The following is a 20,874-nucleotide window of genomic DNA, read 5'->3' as shown; positions in this document are numbered from 1 at the left end:
TCACGCATCATTGTAAATATAACGGAATTTGATAAGACTGTCACCAAAGTGAAAGGTTTAGCGCTTTAAAACCAAGTTTAATCCACAATTGTCTACATTTGAAAATGCCTGTACAAAGTCAAGAATATGACAGTTCTTCTCCATTCGCTTTTGATGTGTTTGTCATTTGATTTTACCATGTGATTATGGACTACCCGATTAAATTTTCCTCTGAGTTCAGTATTTTTGTGATTCTACTTTTTTTTAGAAATAACATAAAAAATTGGTGCATACTTTAAAATAACCCGCTACGTTTGTTATTCAGTGTGCACCACATTTTTTTGTTATTTCTTCATAGACAGAAAAAATAATACAGTCATGCCTTAATTAGAACGTAGATTTCTCGGAAACATCACAGTAATCAAAATATACAAGGACACATGAGAGTGGTGGTAGGGGTAAATGTAGAGGCAGCAGAGGAAGCTTTGATCCTGATCTAGCAGAGATGTCGAATCTATTGCTGGTCCATCAGCTCAAATGACGATGTTTTTATAGTGAACGATTGCAGGGATGACAAATATGTGTCAAGCATGGTCGAGCCATTAGAGAAAAGGGACAAGAGGTTCAATTTATATACAGACAAACAAAACCTGGAAAGCTTTTATATGTTTTATGTGACAATGAGAAAGAGCATGATGGTCGAAGTATGAACGTGGTAAGGTCGTTATAAGAGCGAGATGAGGACGGCATGGGCGTGTTAAAATAGTACTATGGTCTTCAACAGCGTGGTTTAAACATGGCATAGTTGCAGTGGAAGCGTAGTTGAATCGCATTGCTAACGTAATGGTCGAATTGAGGTCGTAATAGCATCGCTGTGAGATCGTAGTACAGGCTCTCCGAATCGAATAACGCTTTCGCTATGCTCTCGCGACGATGGCAGCGACCTTTGCGATCTTGCGACCTGATTTCGCCTCTACCGCACCACGATTGTTTGGACATGTCTAAAGTTGGCCAAGCTCTTCACAATCTTGAAGACCTCACTACGACCTTGATGCAACCTTACTGCGATCTATACGATAGTCAAGCTCTGCATTTGTTTCACAAATTGTAGTGCGATCGTGGCTTAGTTGGATTGCGGTATTAAACAAAGCACAATTCACCTTTCAGCAACAGTCGTAATTTACTTTATTTTGATTGACGATATCGATGTTATGATTTCAACAATTTTGAGAACAAAATAACCTTAGCGAATAATGTGTAACTGATGATGCGTTAACAAAAGGGAGTTGATTGCAGAAATTTGTCTTTGCTGTTGTTCCCATCATATTAACTTCAAATAAGGATTTTTTTTTTAAACTTGGGATATGACGAGACGTAAAAATCTAATGATTCGAACGTTAAAAATAGAAAAAATAAAGTATTTTGATAGACTCATATTATGATAAACTCTCTCACAGAAATTCCTTGTACTGATTTCGACAAATTCTAGTTGCTGCCAAATAGATTAATATTCACACTATACATTTGTATGACATTGCATATTTAAACTTCGTAGATGACATTTGGTGAATCGTTTACTAGGTGTTGTATGGTTTCAGTTGATGTCGTAAGAAGTAAAGCTAGGCAAAATTTTGAAGAAGGGTATTTTGAGACCCTACTGTTTGGCCCTTGCTAAAGCTGTCCTATAAAAGCCTTTCAAAGTGTTAAAAATTATATTTCTTAACAAACCGGTTGGTTTAACCTGCCCAAATATTAAATATGGATATCACACAATGAAACTAATGTCTTACAAACATCTGAAGGTTCTACTTCTGTAGATATATAACTTTTTAATGTCAATTTGAAGGTCCAATCGTTTACAGGATAATGTTTCAAATATGGGGAAAATTACTACCAATTATCTAATCATTCTGAATAAAAATGGATTATTCCAAAATATCGGAGTTAAATATGGCATTCACTCTCACTGAACTAGTACCCATGTTGTTTAGGGGCTAATTGTACCTATAGCCCGCCTCCGTAGCGAAATTGTCACGCTGTTTTTAAGACCCATTGGTTGATCTCGACTGCTTTCTGTCCTTTATTAGGGCTGATGTCTCTTTGACACATACGGTACGAAGATAAGGCATTTGAACCCTTATTTAATACTGTCATATTCTACAAATGTTCTATATGTGTCTGCTCCAAATCAGGAGACAATAATTCAGTGATTGTCGTTTTTTCATAATGGTCATACGTGTATACGATTTTTTCTTACGTCATAAAATCCGTCCTTTGATATTTTTAGGATGCTGCCCTTTATAGCTATATACTATTATATTTGTTTTTCCTTAAAACTAAAGGACGTATGTTATGCGGACTTTGATATAAATTGTTCCATTTGTAATCATAACACATATGTTTTTCACATTATGATGTATTTGTGCTTGCACTTTTACATTGATGGTATACTCAATACCTTCTATTTTTGTGACCTTGTGTTGTTTAATTGCTGTAAGAATGTCATTTGACACATATCTATATAGTGTTTTTGTGTTTAAGAGTGTAGATTACCTAGTCAACAATGGTGTCTTTTGCCATGGTTTTTCCCAATTAACTACAAAAGAATGTAACACATATAAATTCACTACTAATAAAATTACGTCAGATATTCACACATGTCATTGCAAGGCAAGAACATTAATATTGAAGTTGTTACCACATAGTCCGTGTCTGTGTGTGTTTGTTTTGTATGTTCTCTGTTATTTACAACCCAAGATGGTAAAAGACACCAATGCTCCCTGAATATATGATTTGTGTTTACATGAAAATTGCATTGTTTAGCTTAATATCCTAAGTATTAACGAATTTAGGTTTCGCTGCCATTGATCTTAAAGGTAAAGTCAGTTAATTTATATTTTTTTCAGAAATATTCAAGACCTTGACCATGATCAATTATGTTTGGTTTAATTGATTACATGGAAGCATTTTAGAATTGACATCTATCAAAGAAACGCTTACCCTGTTGAAGAACAAGCATCCGCTTTTTTTGGCACAGCATGGATATTTTTAGTTTTTTTCTTTTATTTGTGTTTTAAAGAATTTCTACTCGATTCGCGAGATTGGAAAATGGGTAAACTACTGTTGCCCTGATTTGCAGAGAAATTTTAAGGTTTGAGACTTGGCTCTCCAGTTTTTATTCACAGTAAGTTTATGTGTTAAAAAGTATTTACATTTTTTTTTGTATACACATTTAATATGTCCTCTCAATCATTTATAGGTACTTTCCAATATTCTTTATCTTTTTTTTTTACTTTTCTTTAGATTTAAAACAGCTTGACTTTTTGCCGTCGTACATTGAAAAGGAGTAACATATTACGATTAGAAGCTAAGTAGTAAATCGCCGTTTCTTTCCACAAAACATCAAATTCCCGTAAACGAGTGACGATGCTTCACAAATTTTGACATGTTAATGACACAAAGAGGTAATGTGAACGTTATTTATGAAATAAATGTCTTTTAATATGCATAATTCATTATATTCGCATTTGTAAGGTTATACTGAGATTTGTTTATATTATTTTGTATGCAACAGGATTTTGCATTGAAACTTGTTTATGGTTTTTGTTCTAAATTCAGTGCTTACGTAAACATGTGTACCAACCAGGGTTTCCGCTGGCGGTCGCCATTTTCGCAATTTGCGAAAAAATAATAATTTTGGCGATTAAAATTCGTCATTGGCGAAAGAATATGGCGAAAGAAATATATATCACGATTTATTTTCACCCATCTTGTTTATTTACTTTTTCAGGTTTCTCTGACTTTACCGATCAAACAATACTCGGAATTCACCTTGAACTCGTTAAGATTTTGACAGAAAATCAATAATCAGCTGATTGCATTCATAGCTATCGACATCAAAGGACTAATTAATAAAGGTGTTGAGATTGTATGAAATGACAAAATGATAGGGTTAAATGGCTTCTGTCACATGTCACAATAGGGATTTTATTAACCACTTTGCGACGCACGTGTTTGAAGCAAAATTTTTACGCTTCCTCTCCTTCTTTTAATGAAAGTCCAGAAAAGAAAATTGTTGTTATGACGAAAAATGTTCAAAAGCAAGAAAGGTCTCTGATTTAAAACTTTATCATTTAACTTTCATTTAGATCTTTAATTTGAGTGGGTATTTCAAAGTCGTTTCAGTGACACACGTGTTTCAAGCATATAGTTTTACCTATTTACGATGGTCTAGAAAAGAAAACTAGTTATGAAGAAATCTATTCAAAAGGTTGGCATGAGAGCAAGCCTTAAATGTAAAGACTACACCTTACACGAGGGATCAATTCCAAGTGATAAGATGCTTCGTTTTGTTATAAAAAAAAACATTTCTTATTTAGGGGGGGCTGGAAAAAAAGGAAAATTTTAAAAGAAAAATATATTTGTGTTACTTGGCGAAAAAAATTATAAAGTGGCGAAAAATATATTGCTTTGGCGAAAGAGGTGGCGAAAAAAATAATTGACCCAGTGGAAACCCTGGTACCAACGTATACTAGTCCATGAACTTTGTATTATGTTAGATAACGGAGTGAATGTATGCGATGCACTGCATCGTATGTTTATTTGACATGAAAAAGGTATCAGAACTTTCGCTGTATTTTTTTGCGACGCACTCAGCGACATGACTTTTAGCAATTTCATGATCAGCTTGATATATAAGTTATGCCTATTGGATTTCCCGTCATTGTCATTGCAATTGTGTTGCATCCTGGAGCTGTTGCCGAACTTTGTATATATTCTTCTTTTAGGTTAAATTACAATTGTCAAATCTCATCAATGTAGTAAACTAGTTTAAGACTATTTCATGTATATATCAGTTAAATCCTTTACTTCAATTTACCAGAATTAATAAACGTATGATTTTTTGTCCTTATCGCATTACTCCTGGTATGTAATTTAAGCAAAATTGGGACTTATTTTGTATAAAAACCGAACATTTTATCTTTACTAAAATATAAGCACCATACTAATCTTGACGTAATGAACACCGAATCTTTACTAAAACAGAAGATCATTATGTGTCGTTTATGCTAATAATTTAAAATAATTGAAAAATAAGTTTTATTATTATAACTGACAAAACACCCTAATTAAATACACGCAAAAAAAGATTAAACACATATTTGACACGAAATCTTGGTCGTCACTTTAGAAATATTGGACTGGTGTATATTTAAAACTAACTCTAGTTTGAAACAGAATATAGAACATCCTTTGATTGTAGCCATTCGTTGTTTCTTTCATGAAACGTCAAATCATTTTCGTTTAAGAAATTACTTTATGATAGAGTATGTACCTTCATCCATTAATGATAATATCTGTTCACTGATTTTTACGCTGCAATTTGTCACCAATTCTCTGACATTTTCGAGTTCTTCTATTATATCTGTTGCATACTTTGATACTGTTTCTATATCTGTATGTGTCTTTGTCATAGTTCTTGATGCGGTTTCTTCATACTTCTCAAGTGATATGTCAGCGGGATTTGGTAAATTGGATAGCGCCTCACATCGCTGACGTAATAAGTGTAACGCTTCGATGTCGACCATTTTTGTACTGTGAAAATATTGTGTATTAAAATCACAGACTAAATTTTTCTGTGTAATCTAACTTGAAGTATAATTCTTTTATGATAAGCTGAAGTCTCAAATCTTCCTTTCCAAAAAAAACCAAATGGGGTGTTTACTCGCTTTAATAACTGTACATCGGTGTTTTCATCATTCAACAATATCACCCATTAGAAGATCACTTGTTAAATAAGTTATTTAAAGAGATACATAACACATGTATTACAATAGATTATGCTCGTTTAAGACAAAGTGTACGTAATTGCACGCCCCTAGCGAAATACGTGTTAAAAATGTTCCACGTTAGTTATGCAAGTTATCTTCCTTACTCCAAGAAAGGACACACAAAAGAGAAACAAATGTACTTCATGCGGTCTATCATGAATCTAACAAGCACGCCGGTGCTGTGTAAAACCTAATCATGAGAAATTATCTGAAGTTCTCCAGTTAGAAATTAAAGCATTATATTGTTTCGTGTAGCCTGACTTTTATACACGTTTTAGACCCGAGGGAGAAGGCATTTCGTGTTTTTGATATCAGCAAAAAGTAAAAACGCTTCACAATAGAATTAAAAACAAATAAACATGTGACAGTTCTACTTCTATTGATATCAAACTTGAATTGCCAAAATAATATCGTTTTAAAAAGCCCATTATCACTATTCTAGTAAACACATTTTTTAATGGGCCACCTGAAGGACGCCTCTAGGTGCGGGAGTGTCTCGCTACATTGAAGACTCACTGATGGCCTTCGGCTGTTGTCTACTCTATGGTCGGGTTGTTGTCACTTTGACACATTCCCCATTTCCTTCCTTAATTTTATCTAGTTTTGAACGAAAACACACAGTACTCAACAAAAAGTTTTAGGTAACGAATAATTAATGAATGACATGTGAAATTATTTATTAGGTTTAAAAAACGTTGACATGTTCCAATTTTGTGCAAATGAAAATTTTAGGACATGATGATGATGTATATACATTTACAAATTAAGACGATACCAAGAGAATATAATTTGACCACAAGTGCAACACTTACAAGTCGGAAGAACAAAGACGGAAAACAAAAACTAATTTGGCCCAAAACATTAAATCAGTTAACTATAAAGTGACCACTCTAAACATTTTTCTTAGAATAAGTAAAAACTATGTCATTTAACTCCCAATAAGCTTTCAACTTTTTCTACATGCAGCAGTGCACAAAAAAAAAAACCCAGGTGTCTTCTATTCCGTCCGCAATTTATGGAAAAACTACATCTAGATTCAGAACCAAATTGAATTGAAAGTACACATACATGTAAAATAAAAATATAACACGTCATTTCTTCTTTATCAGATTCCAATCTCGATGAGATAGCAACATTTGTTTTTAAAATGGTTTACTGGTTGTTATTTACTTTGGTCTAAATCTGCCACATCACAATATGGTGTTGGTTTTTTGTACTATTTTTTTATGAATAAAGCCGTTGATTTTCTCGTTTGAAATATTCACATTTTTCATTTGGAAGTCTTTTGTGGCCTACGCATTATATTTTCGTCCCTTCGATTGTTGAAAACAGTATGTTTGTTTATAGTTATTGCTTACATCGACTTCATTTAACCAATGGCGGGTAGTTGTCTCATTGGGTTTCATACCTAATATACTTATTGTTTTATATTATATAAATAGGAAAGCTATGCATTTGCATAATGCAGAGGCTATGTTCGTACGACAGTACGCTAAGTAAATCCGTAATACATTATGAATAGTATCCGTGCATTACACTGAGTAAATTCTTATAATATTTTATTAGGTAAAGTTTTTTAAAAAGCATCGAACTTGATACAGTCTCATAAGGTCGCCGTTGGTACATGCTTACACCAGTAAATTTTAAGCATTATAATATATACAAATGTACATTGCTAAAGCATTTCCCTATATACAATGTTATTGCATAATACTGGGTATGTACCTGTCGTAATTGCACTAGGTACGTCGATCTCAAAAGTATCGTATTAGGCCTAGTGTATGTTTCCATCTTGAATATGTATGAAATATCTGCGTCGTTAAGTTATGCCAAATGCTCTTATCTTTTCTATTTTGTTAATATGTGTTAATGAGTCCTACTTTCTTTTCTTTTTTTATCTTATTGCGGCCTAAACAATTCTGAAGATTAAATGCATTCAAGACGATTTAAATGTCATTCTTCCGAAGTGCTTTTCTGGAATTACCGTGATAAGGAACACTAAAGGCGGAATATTTGAAAGCCATGCATGGATGTTTATTAATCGGAATAGTTGAAGAGCCATGATAGTATGCATTATGCTTATTGTTTAAATCCGTGTATGTGAATTTTCAACAAATAATGGTACAAACAAATATTTTCTTATTTTACTTAGACTCCAGTCAGCAAACATTACATCATTCTTTATCATTTAGTTAAAGAAAAAGGAAAGTGGTCCAGACGGGAAATTTTGTAAAATAAAATATTTTTGGCAGAGATGCGTCATGAGTATGTGTGTAAACATGACTAATGCAATAAGTTTATAATGTTGACTATATTGTGCGCAAATCCTCAATATAACACCATGCAGAAACGACGAGGATGAAAATAATCATAAGTTTACTTTTTTAAATACTTACATGCAGAAGTAAGATGGAAACCGATCAACTCATTCTGATAACACTGTATTTACCAGGAGAAATGCAAACTCGATATTTGATTCATAATTTTTTTTACAATCCAACCATTAAAAAATGTGTGGAAGCCACTGTAATATAGAAAACATGATGTTAAAGTCTACGGAAACTTTCTTTCACTTGTGGTTATTTTAAGTGCAAACTTACATTTTTGGGAAAAAATGTTCCTTAAAATTAGTTGGTTTATTTCTTTATCAATTTATAACCGATATCATTTGTAATACATGGGAAGATGAGTAAAACACACCATTGCTACGAGATTACAACTGTACGGTAGAAGTTGTGGTGACGTTACTGTTGATAATGACGTCGCCGGATAATTTTAATGTTCCGGCCAAAAAACTAACACGGTTGCTAAATACTTTCTTTGCACTTATGGATTCATCCTTCATTGTTAAATCGTATATCAATTTTAGAAAAAATCTGCTAATTTGATGAATTTCCCTTTATATCCTTTGTATTGTTGGTGTATCATGTAGTTAATTTCAACGGCTAGTAATAGAATCTACTTCTACCCCCTTTTTTATTTTTTTTGTGTGGTGTAATTTTACAAGCAGAATTCATATGTGAAATTTAAAAAAAATATCTGTTGAGGAGTTTAATTATGTACACTTCTCTTTTATATTCAGTGTTTATTTTTTTTTATTAAGTATTAAATTTAACCTGTTGACTGAAACTATAGATAATTCGATAATTTACATATGGACAAAAGTAGTTTGAAAAATAGTTAATTTTGATCATTGAGAGGCTTGATTCTACTTTAATAATACTTTGCGGTTACAAAGTGTTTTTTTTCTGTACATTCTTCAGCTTTTCAATTTAATGTTTTTAAGGTCATGAATAAAATCACAAGCTAGAAGTCTTTAATTCGTTGAAAATCGCTGATTGCTAATCGTCAGATTATTGTTAAGTTTGTCGATCATTGTTTTTTCTCTTGTTTTGTAAAAGAATGATTGACATTTTTTTCATCTCTTAATTACTTGTCGAAATATTTCTTCTTTAAACTGCTCTAATTAACAGATATATTCATAAATACATAAATAACATGTGAATTACCGCAGCATTATTGTTAAACTTGATTGCATATGTAAAAAAACGTACTTCTAAACAAACTGTTATGCGGGGTTTACACATTGCCGATTATTGCTCCCGTTTGAGATCAGACAGCGATAAGAAACGAAAAGTGAAAAAGTCGGATAACTATCCTCAATCATCTGGAATGTCCTATCATTGTCTGAACGCAGTTGTTATATTTCGTAACAGATTCCTACGTTTCGGGAAGGGTCCGAATAGTTCGGCGAAGCACCCCGACAGTTAAATGCGTCCCGTAACATTCGGGGAAACTCGGCCGATTTTAGTCTAGTCGGATTACAATCGTGCCTATGTCGTGACAGATTCTGCTGTATCGGATCACAATCCTAACAATGTTTTGTGCAATTCTGCCGATTGAGTCCTGAATGCATCCAGATCTTGTGAGAATTGTGAACCGTTTTTGCCGAAAACGTTCCGGAATAGTCCCGTTATTAATACGAAATTCGTCAATAATACCCTAGTCAGGGTCCAAACGATTACAGAATACAATACGACTGAGACCAGACAAAGCCGTTTGCAATGGGATAGAGCGGATCTTAATAGGATAACGTTCCGACAGTACCTGCTCATCCAGATTATGCCGACAGTTTTCGAACGGATAACTGCTGTCAGCGTCGGTTCATTGGCTGGTCACTGTCTGATCTCTGTCGGATTTCACTCGGTAGAATCCGGACGAAGTCGTAACATACTCAGTCGAATTTATCTGGCGAAAGACACAAATTGGATTGGAAATCGATTGAGAACGGGATTATCGGGATAAATTCGCTTGGAAACGGTTGAATATGGACAATTCCTGAACAATATATGATTGTTGTCGTGATTGAATTATTTGTTTTAAGCTGGGTCACATATTCACGATTTTTATTACCGTCCTTGACAGGACCATTCCCGATTTAAAAAAAAATAAAAGTCTGATCAAGATCCTGTGAATCGTGGATGGAAATTCAAACTTAAATTAAAATTTGTAAAAAAAATAATTTGATCACGACAACAATCAGATAGTGCTCAGGAAGCGTCGATATTCAACCGTTTCTAAGCGAATTAGTCCCGATAATCCCGTTCTGAATCAGTATCTAATCCGATTTGTATTTTTCGCCAGGTAAAATTCGAGCGAGTCTGTCACGACTGCGTCCCTACTCTACCGAATGTAATCCGACAAAGACCAGAGAGTGAACCGACGCTGACGGAAGTTATCCGTTCGAAAACTGTCGCCATATTCGGGATGATCAGGTACTGTCGGAACGTAATCCTATCATGATCCGCTATAGCGCATTGTAAACGGCTTTGTCTGGTCTCAGTCGTTTTGTATTCTGTAATTGTCGGGACTCGGACGTGGGTGTCATTGACGAATTTCGTATTAATAACGGGACTGTTGCGGAACGGTTTCGGCAAAAAAACGGTTCACAATCGACAAGATCTGAATACAATCCGAACTCAATCGGCAGAAAAACAGCTATGAAAAATTACTCCAGACCATTCCCGTTCCACAGGACACCATCCAGAATACACAAGATATTGTTCGGAATCCGATCCGATACAGCAGAATCTGTCACGAGATAGCCACGATAGTAATCCGACTAGACAAAATCGGCTGAGTTGCCCCAAATGTTACGGGATGCACCGAACTGTCGGGGTGCTTTGCCGAACTATTCGGAACCTTCCCGACCCGTAGGAATCTGTTACGAACTAAAACGACTGCGTTCAGACAATGATAGGACATCCCATAATTGAGGATACTAATCCGACTTTTTCACTTTTCGTGTCGTAATGTGGTCTGATCTCAAACGGGAGCAATAATCGGCAATGTGTGAACCCCGCATTACAAATTTTAATCAAAGTTCATCCACGATTCACAGGATCAGACTTTTGACAATTTTTAATCGGGAATGGTCCTGTGAAGGACGGTAGTATAAATCGTGAATGTGTGACCCCATCTTTACCGAAATAAATATGTAAAATTTATTATGTTACTTGTGTTTAGCGGTTGTTAACTATTTTCTTCTTATTGTGTTTTTCCAGTGATATTAAAATTTTGTTTGATATTTTAAAAGCAAATAAAAGTGTATGCGTATTAAACCCTAAAGCTAACCTTATGTCTTAACAGATCTTGAAAGCTTTTACTACGTGACAAAGTAACATTATAAAGCCATAATCGAAATTTCGGATTAATAAACATAATTATCTAAAGCGGTACAGTTTTATTTATAACTAAATATATCTATCAATACTTATCAATTAATAAATTCCATATTTTTCCTTTAAACTATTAAAAATGCTACCTTATTTAATGTTTCATCTGAGTTGTGTAGTGAAATACATGTATCTTACCACCAATATTATCGATCTTTTACTTGTATATTCCCGCAGTATTTTCACAATAAATAAATTATAAGTTTCTTTGTCAGTATATTTAATGATTTTTGTTATATAATGTTCCCGTTTAAACTACAATTACTATTGATAACAGACGGTCCAATCAACTGTTCTATTGTTTAAAATCACTCTTTAAAACAAATTTAAAAAATAGTTATTAGTTAATCAACTTAATATATAAACCTCAATAGACACAATTATTACCTTTGTCTACCCTTTCGCTGTGAATTGTGAAATACAATAAAGTAATATAATACGCCAATTTAGATCAAAGTTGAATATATATTATATACCTTAATAGAAAAGTTTTACTACAAAACAAATGCAATCATCCCTGCGTATATTTTACGAACACCATCACGAGTTGGTTGATCGTTATGAAATATCCGTCTCACAGAGGATATCGGACTATCTTAATGTCGTAACTACAGGTCTGCTTCTTTTACCCGAATGTGATCTACTAATTAGACGTTTTACCGAGTTAGTAATAACATGGGCAACACGATGGGTGCCCATGTGGAGCACATGAGATCGACTTTCCCAGTTTTTGTTGAGGTTCGTCTTGCTTAGTCTTAACCTTTCTATGGTGTGTCTTGGGTGCTATCATTTGTATGATTGTCATTTTCTTTTTGTGCCATGGCGTTGTCAGTTTATTTTCGATCTATGAGTTTAAATGTCCCTCTGGTATATTTCGCCCTTCTTTTACAGAATAATTAGTTGCAAATGTTTGCTTATTCGTTTTCATGTTGATTGGGACACACAAGCTGCATTGCGCACTTGTAATTATTGAAGGTGAAACAAGGTTCTTCAGCAACTACAAAAAGTGACGAAGACACTGGTCGAAGTCTTGTGTTTTAAGTATAAGTATGCTCTTATGATTTGTTATCATATTATGTTTCCTGGATCTCTTTAATCAGAGGATTTGTCTATTTCAAAAAACAAAAAACGGAGAGAGAAAACCCCCAAATTAGATGGTAGTAAAAGAAAAGTATTACATAATTATTCATTAAACTACAAACGACTTTTGATGACATTTCCCATTTTATGAACGAATCATTTGTCTTTTAGTCTTATGTAGACGACACGCGCGTCTGGCGTACTAAATTATAATCCTAGTACCTTTGATAACCAATTAAGAAGGATATTTGGTTTTAAATAAATTTTGTTTAATTACGAATTCGTCAGATATAAAACAGGCCAGAACAAAATAGACACTAGTTTGTTCCCATTTCAAATAATAAAAAAAAAAAACAACAAAACCCACTGAGCTTGAAAGAATATTTCTCAGTCCTGTATGGTATCGGAAAACCCTCTTACTTTAAACAAAAGAGGAGTAGTCGATGTTTATCATAATGTGTAATTCACGAAGAGAAACGTGTTAAATAATTTTACCTAGACACAAGTTCCTTTATAAAGTACCATTATAATATAAGTTTCAAAATACGAATATATATGAGGAACTATTCATTACATAAAGCCAACATTCAATACAAAACTACTTAAAAACAAAACTGACTAAATGTCCTGATTGACAGTATAGGGAACATGCACATCTTCTATATATGCTTAAGCATAGCCTTTTATCGCAAAGCAATTGCATCTATATATCCATTAAAGTTGTTGTCCATACACATGTACAACATAAAACATATTTTTTTTATGAAATATATATAGATAATTCAAAGTTACGTTAAGGATTTAAGAAATCTTAAGAGTATTTAACAAATAATCAAAACGGTTGTTTTTAGCTGAATACACATAACATTCGCGCATTTCTTTAAAGCGAACATTTAAGGGAATGTTTATCGTTGAATGTTCGGTAAATACATGTTATCATTTCCTTTGTGTTGTGACCTTCCTTGTTTACTGATGATTATAGTTCATTATATGATTAATACATGTAGTGTATTTCTAATAAACTTTTATATCTTTCAATATGTTTACTAGTCATTTATTTTTCACTTTTTGATCCTTATTCGTGTTTATAATTATTCAATTATATTGGGATATTGTTTTAGTTTAGAAGAACGACAGTACCTTCAAGTATTTATTTAGTATCTAATAGTTTGTACTTGTACTAAATATCAGAAAAACAAAACAATTGGAAGTTATACATGTATGCACATTCAGTCAGTGTGGTCACGTGCAATTGATTCAAACTTGAAATCCTTCATAGCCAGGAGCTGCTGAGTATTACAAAATGACGCAATGACACACTTTAAAAATCAGTTGGATAAACAATTTTATGAATAGTTGCTTACAATTTAGAAAAATAAAAAAACCATAAAAACTTTAAACAAAAACAAAGGATACATGGCTTTGGAAACCTGCAGTTGTTGAAAGTAAGTTTTATAGAAAAAGTAAAAAAATAAAATAAAAATGTTCTCTTAGGAAAATTTAAGATGGTAAGTCCGTAATTGGAAGATAAACAGATTTGGTGTACTCAGATAAAGAACACAGTTGTGTTTAGTCTGTTTAGTGTGCATGTTTGAACCACTGTTTTCTACAGTTGATTTTTTAGGCCATTACATTCAATAAATAACTGAATAAAACCATTTAAATGGTTGAGATGCATTGATTCACTTTTAATATGAGCATAAAAATGCTACAGAAATGATTTTGATTTTTGTTAGATACATGTACATGTAGTTATATTCAACACAAAGAAAAACAGAGTGTTTTCCTATTGATATATTTGACATGGGGATGCAAACAAAATCAATCATGTGACATTGATAGCCATGATTTTCCAATTTGGCCAATTAGTCAATAACCTCACCTAGTAGTGATAACTTGATAAATTAGCGGGTTTTGTAAACAAATACAGACATTGAAAGCTTCTGAATTTTGAGGAATGGAGGGTTTCACTCTTTCTTGTCTGTTTTTTTTGTTTTTGGTAAGTTGTATAATTTATGTATGGTATCCTTTATTTTTTTATTTGTTCAATAGAAAAAAAAACCATAATAACATATTCAGTGTTTGACGACAAATATTATATGTGTATTTTTCATATTACGTAGATTTTTTTTGTTTGTAACTATGCAAAAGTGATTTTAGTAAAAAAGTGAATTCTTTGTACCGGTCAGTCTAACATTAAGCACCAATCTAGATATTGTATGCTTATCAATCAGTTGACATTTTGGATTGTGAATTGCTTCTCTGTCTAAATAGGGTACTTTTAGAAACGTAGATAGAAAAATCCACTGATTTTTTGAAACAAGTTTGATGTGTTGTTTTCTTATGAATGATTTAAAGATCAATAACAAGTGAGAGAAAAGACTAATTCCAAATAAAGGCAACAGTAGTATACCGATGTTCAAAACTCATAAACCGATAGAAAAAAAACCCGAGGGAAACGCATTCAATATAAGAGGAGAATGACGATGCAACATTAAAATGTAACACACACACAATCGAACCAAGCATTAGACAAAACAAATATAACATCAAAATTAAATACATGAATTTGAGATAGAAAAGTACCGTTACACGTCTTATAATAATGTGAATTCATAATCAAATATAAAAGGAAACAAACGACAAAAAAGAAATTAACAACGTTGAAATGTCACACAATAGAAACGAACTATAATATAACTATAACCATATTCCTGGCTTGGTGCAGGACATTTTTTTTCTAAATTACCTTTCCATAAAAATAATTTTTTTTTTCGCAGAAAGTATTTTTTTTTACCTTTTCGCCAGTGCTTAAACCTTGTTTGTTGATTTGATTGTAAAATACATAATCTATAATAGTAATTCGCCATCGATACCTCTACAAGCATCTGGTACAAATTAGAAAATAAAATGATACCAGTATCAAGGTTATATAATACAAATCACCTCAAGAGTCTAAATGTAAGTTATGTAAACACCATAAGAATTAAATATTAACTAACATATGTCTTTCTATATGTAGTAGCACTTACTCACCTAAATGAAAATGTTGGCACAGATCACCAGATGGCACAGTCGGTTGCATTGGTGTATCCCAAGAAAATGCATATATTTCTACAATAGCACGTGATTGTCATGGGGGAAAGACATGTGAAAGCATATGCACCGATGCCACAGCTACAATGGATAGATTTTCAGATACAGGAGGACCATTAAGGTTATTATTATAAAATTTTAAAACTAAACTTTAGTTAATATGTTTAGGTAGAAATCACATATATTTGTTTTTGCTCTCAGACTGTTATTTCATATAATCTAACCATTTGGTGACCTTACAAATCGTCAAGTGACCAATAATATTCAAAGTACAACAATACCTGTCACACTTTACAATGATAAATAACTTTAATTAGTTAAAAAATAAAAACAATGTGCTATTATTATCATGCATCCGAAAAGCATTTTTTGATTTACCAACGCATAAAGCCGAATATTTGAAAGTAATAAGACATCATTGAATCTTTTTCAGCACCGCTCGTTGTGTAAATGCTTTTCACTTTTACAAAAGACGTGGTGACGAAAATGTACACTACAAACCTTTTGTGGTGTCATGGAAGTATGGAGTTGCAAGATGCTTCTACACACATTGTTGACCTAACTTTTGCTGTTGTATCAGTTAAACAAAAGCTTATTTGTTAAAAAAAGATATAGTCGATATTTTTAACACCAATACAGTTATTCTTTGATCTAATGGTTGTAACTTTTTCATTCGGAACTTTTTAATCTAGCAAATAAACAACGGAGGAACAAATAAAGGTTTTACGATTTTATCAATTTAAAAAAAACCCGACTGTTGTTACAAAGAACGATTTGATATATTTGTAAATGTTTAAAGTAAGCTACTACAATATTTGATTTTATCTTATTTTTTTGTATATAAAACCGTTGTTGCGTTTCGATCCCGTATACTTAAACGTTTATCCAAAATTTTACATTGAATTTTTTGGAGTCAAAACGATTTCCTTGAAAACATTTTGTGAGGGTACAACGTGATCATTTGCTTATTTTTTTTTATCGGTAATAACTCTTATATCGTGTTTTGTGTGTTTTCTTTTCCTTACTACAAAAAAATAAGTTTATAAACAAAATGTTTCAAGATACTTGAATATAACTTTTTCTTATTTCATATGCGACATAAAAAAAATCATGAATCACAAGACATGACGAATACATTAAATAACGAACAACACACGTTTAATATATCCTGAATAGGTTTATACACTAATAAGATTGGGTTATGTTAGTCAAATTGTTCTTATCCTGCATATACCATATGTCGTTACCTATATAGACTAAAATCCACATTGAAGAAATACATATTGCTGCTTATAATTATACTTTCCTGAAGAAACAATGATATGATACATATTTTAAACATCAATAATAAAACGTGCTTGCTAATAGCCAAGGTAGTTACAGGTAATGGTTAGACACTGTCAAAACTGATAATAGTTATCAAAGGTACCAGGATTATTATTTAATACGCCAGACGCGTGTTTCGTCTATAAAAGACTCATCAGTGACGCTCATATCAAAATATTTATAAAGCCAAATAAGTACAAAAGATTGATAACAAGTTCAATATCAAGTTAACTGGACTATTCCGGTAGGTTACGGTTTCGGCAAAGACGGTTCGCATTCGAAAAGATCTTGATGTAATCTGGACTCAATTTGCAGAAAAACAATAATTAAACATTTCTCCAGATCATTACCGTTCCACATGACACCGTCCAAAAAACACAGAAGATATTTAGAATTTTTATCCGGTGCAGCGGAATCTGTCAGGACATAGTCACGCTTGTAATCCGACTAGAGATTCGCACATTGCCGATTATTGATCCCGTTTGAGATCAGACAACGATAAGACACGAAAAGTGAAAAAGTCGGATTACTATCCTCAATTATCTGTTTTCGAACGGATAACTTCCGCCAGCGTCGGTTCACTGTCTGGTCACTGTCTCATCTCTGTCGGATTACATTCGGTAGAATCAGGGCGTAGTCGTGACAGATTCGGTCGAATTCAACCATGCGAAAGATAGAAATCGGATTGAGAACGGGATTATCGTACTAAATCATAATCCTGGTACCTTTGATAACTATTTACACCACTGGGTCGATGCCACTGCTGGTGGACGTTTCGTCCCCGAGGGTATCACCAGCCCAGTAGTCAACACTTCGGTGTTGACATGAATATCAATTAAATGTGGTAATTTTTATAAATTCCTGTTTAAAAAACCTTTGAATTTTTCGAAAAACTAAGGATTTTCTTATTCCAGGCATAGATTACCTTAGCCGTATTTGGCACAATTTTTGGGAATTTTGGATCCTCAATGCTCTTCAACTTTTTACTTGTTTGGCTTAATAAATATTTTGATATGAGCGTCACTGATGAGTATTATGTAGACGAAACGCGCGTCTGGCGTACTAAATTATAGTCCTGGTACCTTTGATAGCTATTAACGTGACAAATTCGCTGGGGAAACGGTTAACTATCGACGCTTCCTGAACAATATCTAATTGTTGTCGTCATTGATTTTTTTTTACAAATCTTAATTAATGTTTGAATTTCCATCAACGATTCAATGACTTTTACAAATTTTAATCAGGAATGGTTCTGTCAAGAACGGCAGTAAAACTCGTGAATGTGTGACCCCAGCATAAAGAAGAGTTTTTTTTAATCCTAATTGCAGTTCTTTCATAATTTGGACTTTTAAATGCTTTTTATATTTTTTTTAAATTGTTTACGTGTTGCGTCTTTGTCTTCGTCATTTTCCTACTTCTCATCTTCTTGAAGTCTTTGTCGTGCAATAACCAATAAATACTTTCTTGCGTATTATGTACGTTTGAGTGTTCAACACGTTTAATTTTGTTCTGCAGGATTAGTGGTTCAACCTTATCAGAGTAAATAAAGCACTTTGTTGAAAACCCAATATCTAAATTTTCGTGCATTACATCAGAATGGTTTTTAACTGAAAGTTTGGAAAGCAAACAGATAAAAGTCTGCCTCTGAATGCTAAAAAGAAAAACACAACACAACAACAAATAAACGAAAAACGTTATAGTTTGTTTTTAGCATTCCATTCACTAATAAGTTACAAAAGTGTATCGTTTAAGTCATAACCAGGTATGTTTTCCTTGCTGATTTTTTTTGGTTTTGAATAAATACGATAACTTTACCAAACGAGATTACAATAATCACTAACCGACTTCAAGTCTGAGTATGAGTATGACTACAAATCATTCAGGTAAGCTATGAGGGTGATCTCAAAATAATTTGACGTACACTTATTCAAAAAAAAAGCTATATATTGTTCCACTCAAAATGCAAAATATTACCCCTTTACACCCTGGTATATCATATGTATAGGAATTGGCATGATATAATTGAATATTTCACCTAAATTTGATCAACATGGGGCGTAAAAATCATAAATTATTGAGAAAAAAAGATGAAAAATTAACGATTTTGATGGTGCTGCCACCTACAACAGCGAAATATTTCCGAACTTTTTTATGTTTCGATTTAATCTATAGGGCTTCTACTAAAAGGGAATATATAATAAAAGTGTGTATACTGTTGCTGTTTCTTAAACAAATAAAATGAAATAAGATGAAATTTGCATTTTTCTAAAATTCATTTTGATCACATTTCCATGGTTACGATTGCTAGCTAGGGAAGAAAATATTTAAAATCAATTTTCAATCTGTTTTCATATCACTATACATATGAACTATATATAAAGTAAAAACTAGCAACAACAAATTTATTAATAAAGCAAGATAAATTACTTTAAAAACGTACGTTTTTGTAGTTTTCCTTGCTCATTTTTAGGGGCCATCAGGGGGAAATTTGAAAATGAATATTTTTAGCACAAAAATATTTTTTTTCAAACAAAAATTTCAGATTCAAGTTCTAATAAGGTAAATCCATATCTAGAATACGAAATTTGATCAATTTGCCACTTATCACTGTTTGCCTGATTCTTACATGGACATGTACTTAATGTAAGATGTTAAATCTCTGCGTTGCAATGTGAACAGACAAAAACCATTCATCAAATTGTTTTTGTTTTCCTCAAGGCTTACAGAACGCTTCTTCAGTCTCATCTTTTAACAGATTAATTTCAGAATCTTATTATTTCACAACAATCTTTTGCTCGTGTTTTCTAACCACTTCTGTATGTTATCTAATCAAAATGATTAATTAAGTTAAGGGAAATGAATTATTCTACTAATTTATTTATTTATTTTCAATTATTTTTTTTTGAGCAACATTCACCACCACCCCCCCCCCCCCCCCCAATTGTATAAAGTTATGGAGGATAGAATACATATTTGCAATTGAATAATTGGAAAAGTGTCAAACCGTGTTTTTTTTTTTTGTTTTTCGCATTTTGAAAAAAAATATTTTCCCCACAGCACAACCTCCTTAGTTATTCCAATAATCCTCCCTCTCAAATAATTTTGGTCTGATTTTGGAAATAAAAAATCAATTATGAGATAGAGTGTTCTATATTATTTTATCTTGAACTTTTGCCTTTGTTATAAGGATACATAAAATTGAGAACAATCGAAACAAACGGGGACTTAGGCAACCTGATGACTTACTTCACCAGGTAAGTAGATCAAATTGAAAAAGGGAAAAGAAGTTAGACTCGGATCGGAGTCAAACAGTTATAGTTAATCGTTAATACCCAGCGTCCCCATACTGTTCCAAAATGACACTTAACCAACATTAGAAATCAACTTACAGATGAAGTATGTTAAAAATATCAAAACAGTAGAACATGAATCTCATCTGAGCTTGGCTTGCTTCTTTGACTGCATCTAGTATTTCTCGTTAGCCCCTATTATATTTCAAGTGGAAACACCTACGTTCAACTATTACCGATATCTTACTCATCCAGAATTGTTAACTTGTGAATACAAAACACAGTGTAGGAGAAAGAGTAATTTTCAGTTCGAAGTTTTAGCATCTCCTCTAGAAGATATGACCAGACGCAATTGCGAATCCCTAACAACTGAACAACAAGGTGAATAAGTCTGAAAACTTACAACAGTTCTTAACCTTAACAAGTCCACCGTTGTGACTGAAACATATCAAGAAGGTTGACCAAAGGCTATTCACTGAAAGATAGTGGGCAAAAGACACCTGAGGAACAATCAAACTCATAGATCGAAAAATAAAC

The sequence above is a fragment of the Mytilus trossulus genome, chromosome 6, assembly GCF_036588685.1.
Source record: "Mytilus trossulus isolate FHL-02 chromosome 6, PNRI_Mtr1.1.1.hap1, whole genome shotgun sequence".
In the NCBI taxonomy this organism is placed as follows: Eukaryota; Metazoa; Mollusca; class Bivalvia; order Mytilida; family Mytilidae; genus Mytilus; species Mytilus trossulus.
The sequence above is the reverse complement of the archived record's forward strand: the minus strand, read 5'-3'. Positions refer to the sequence as shown.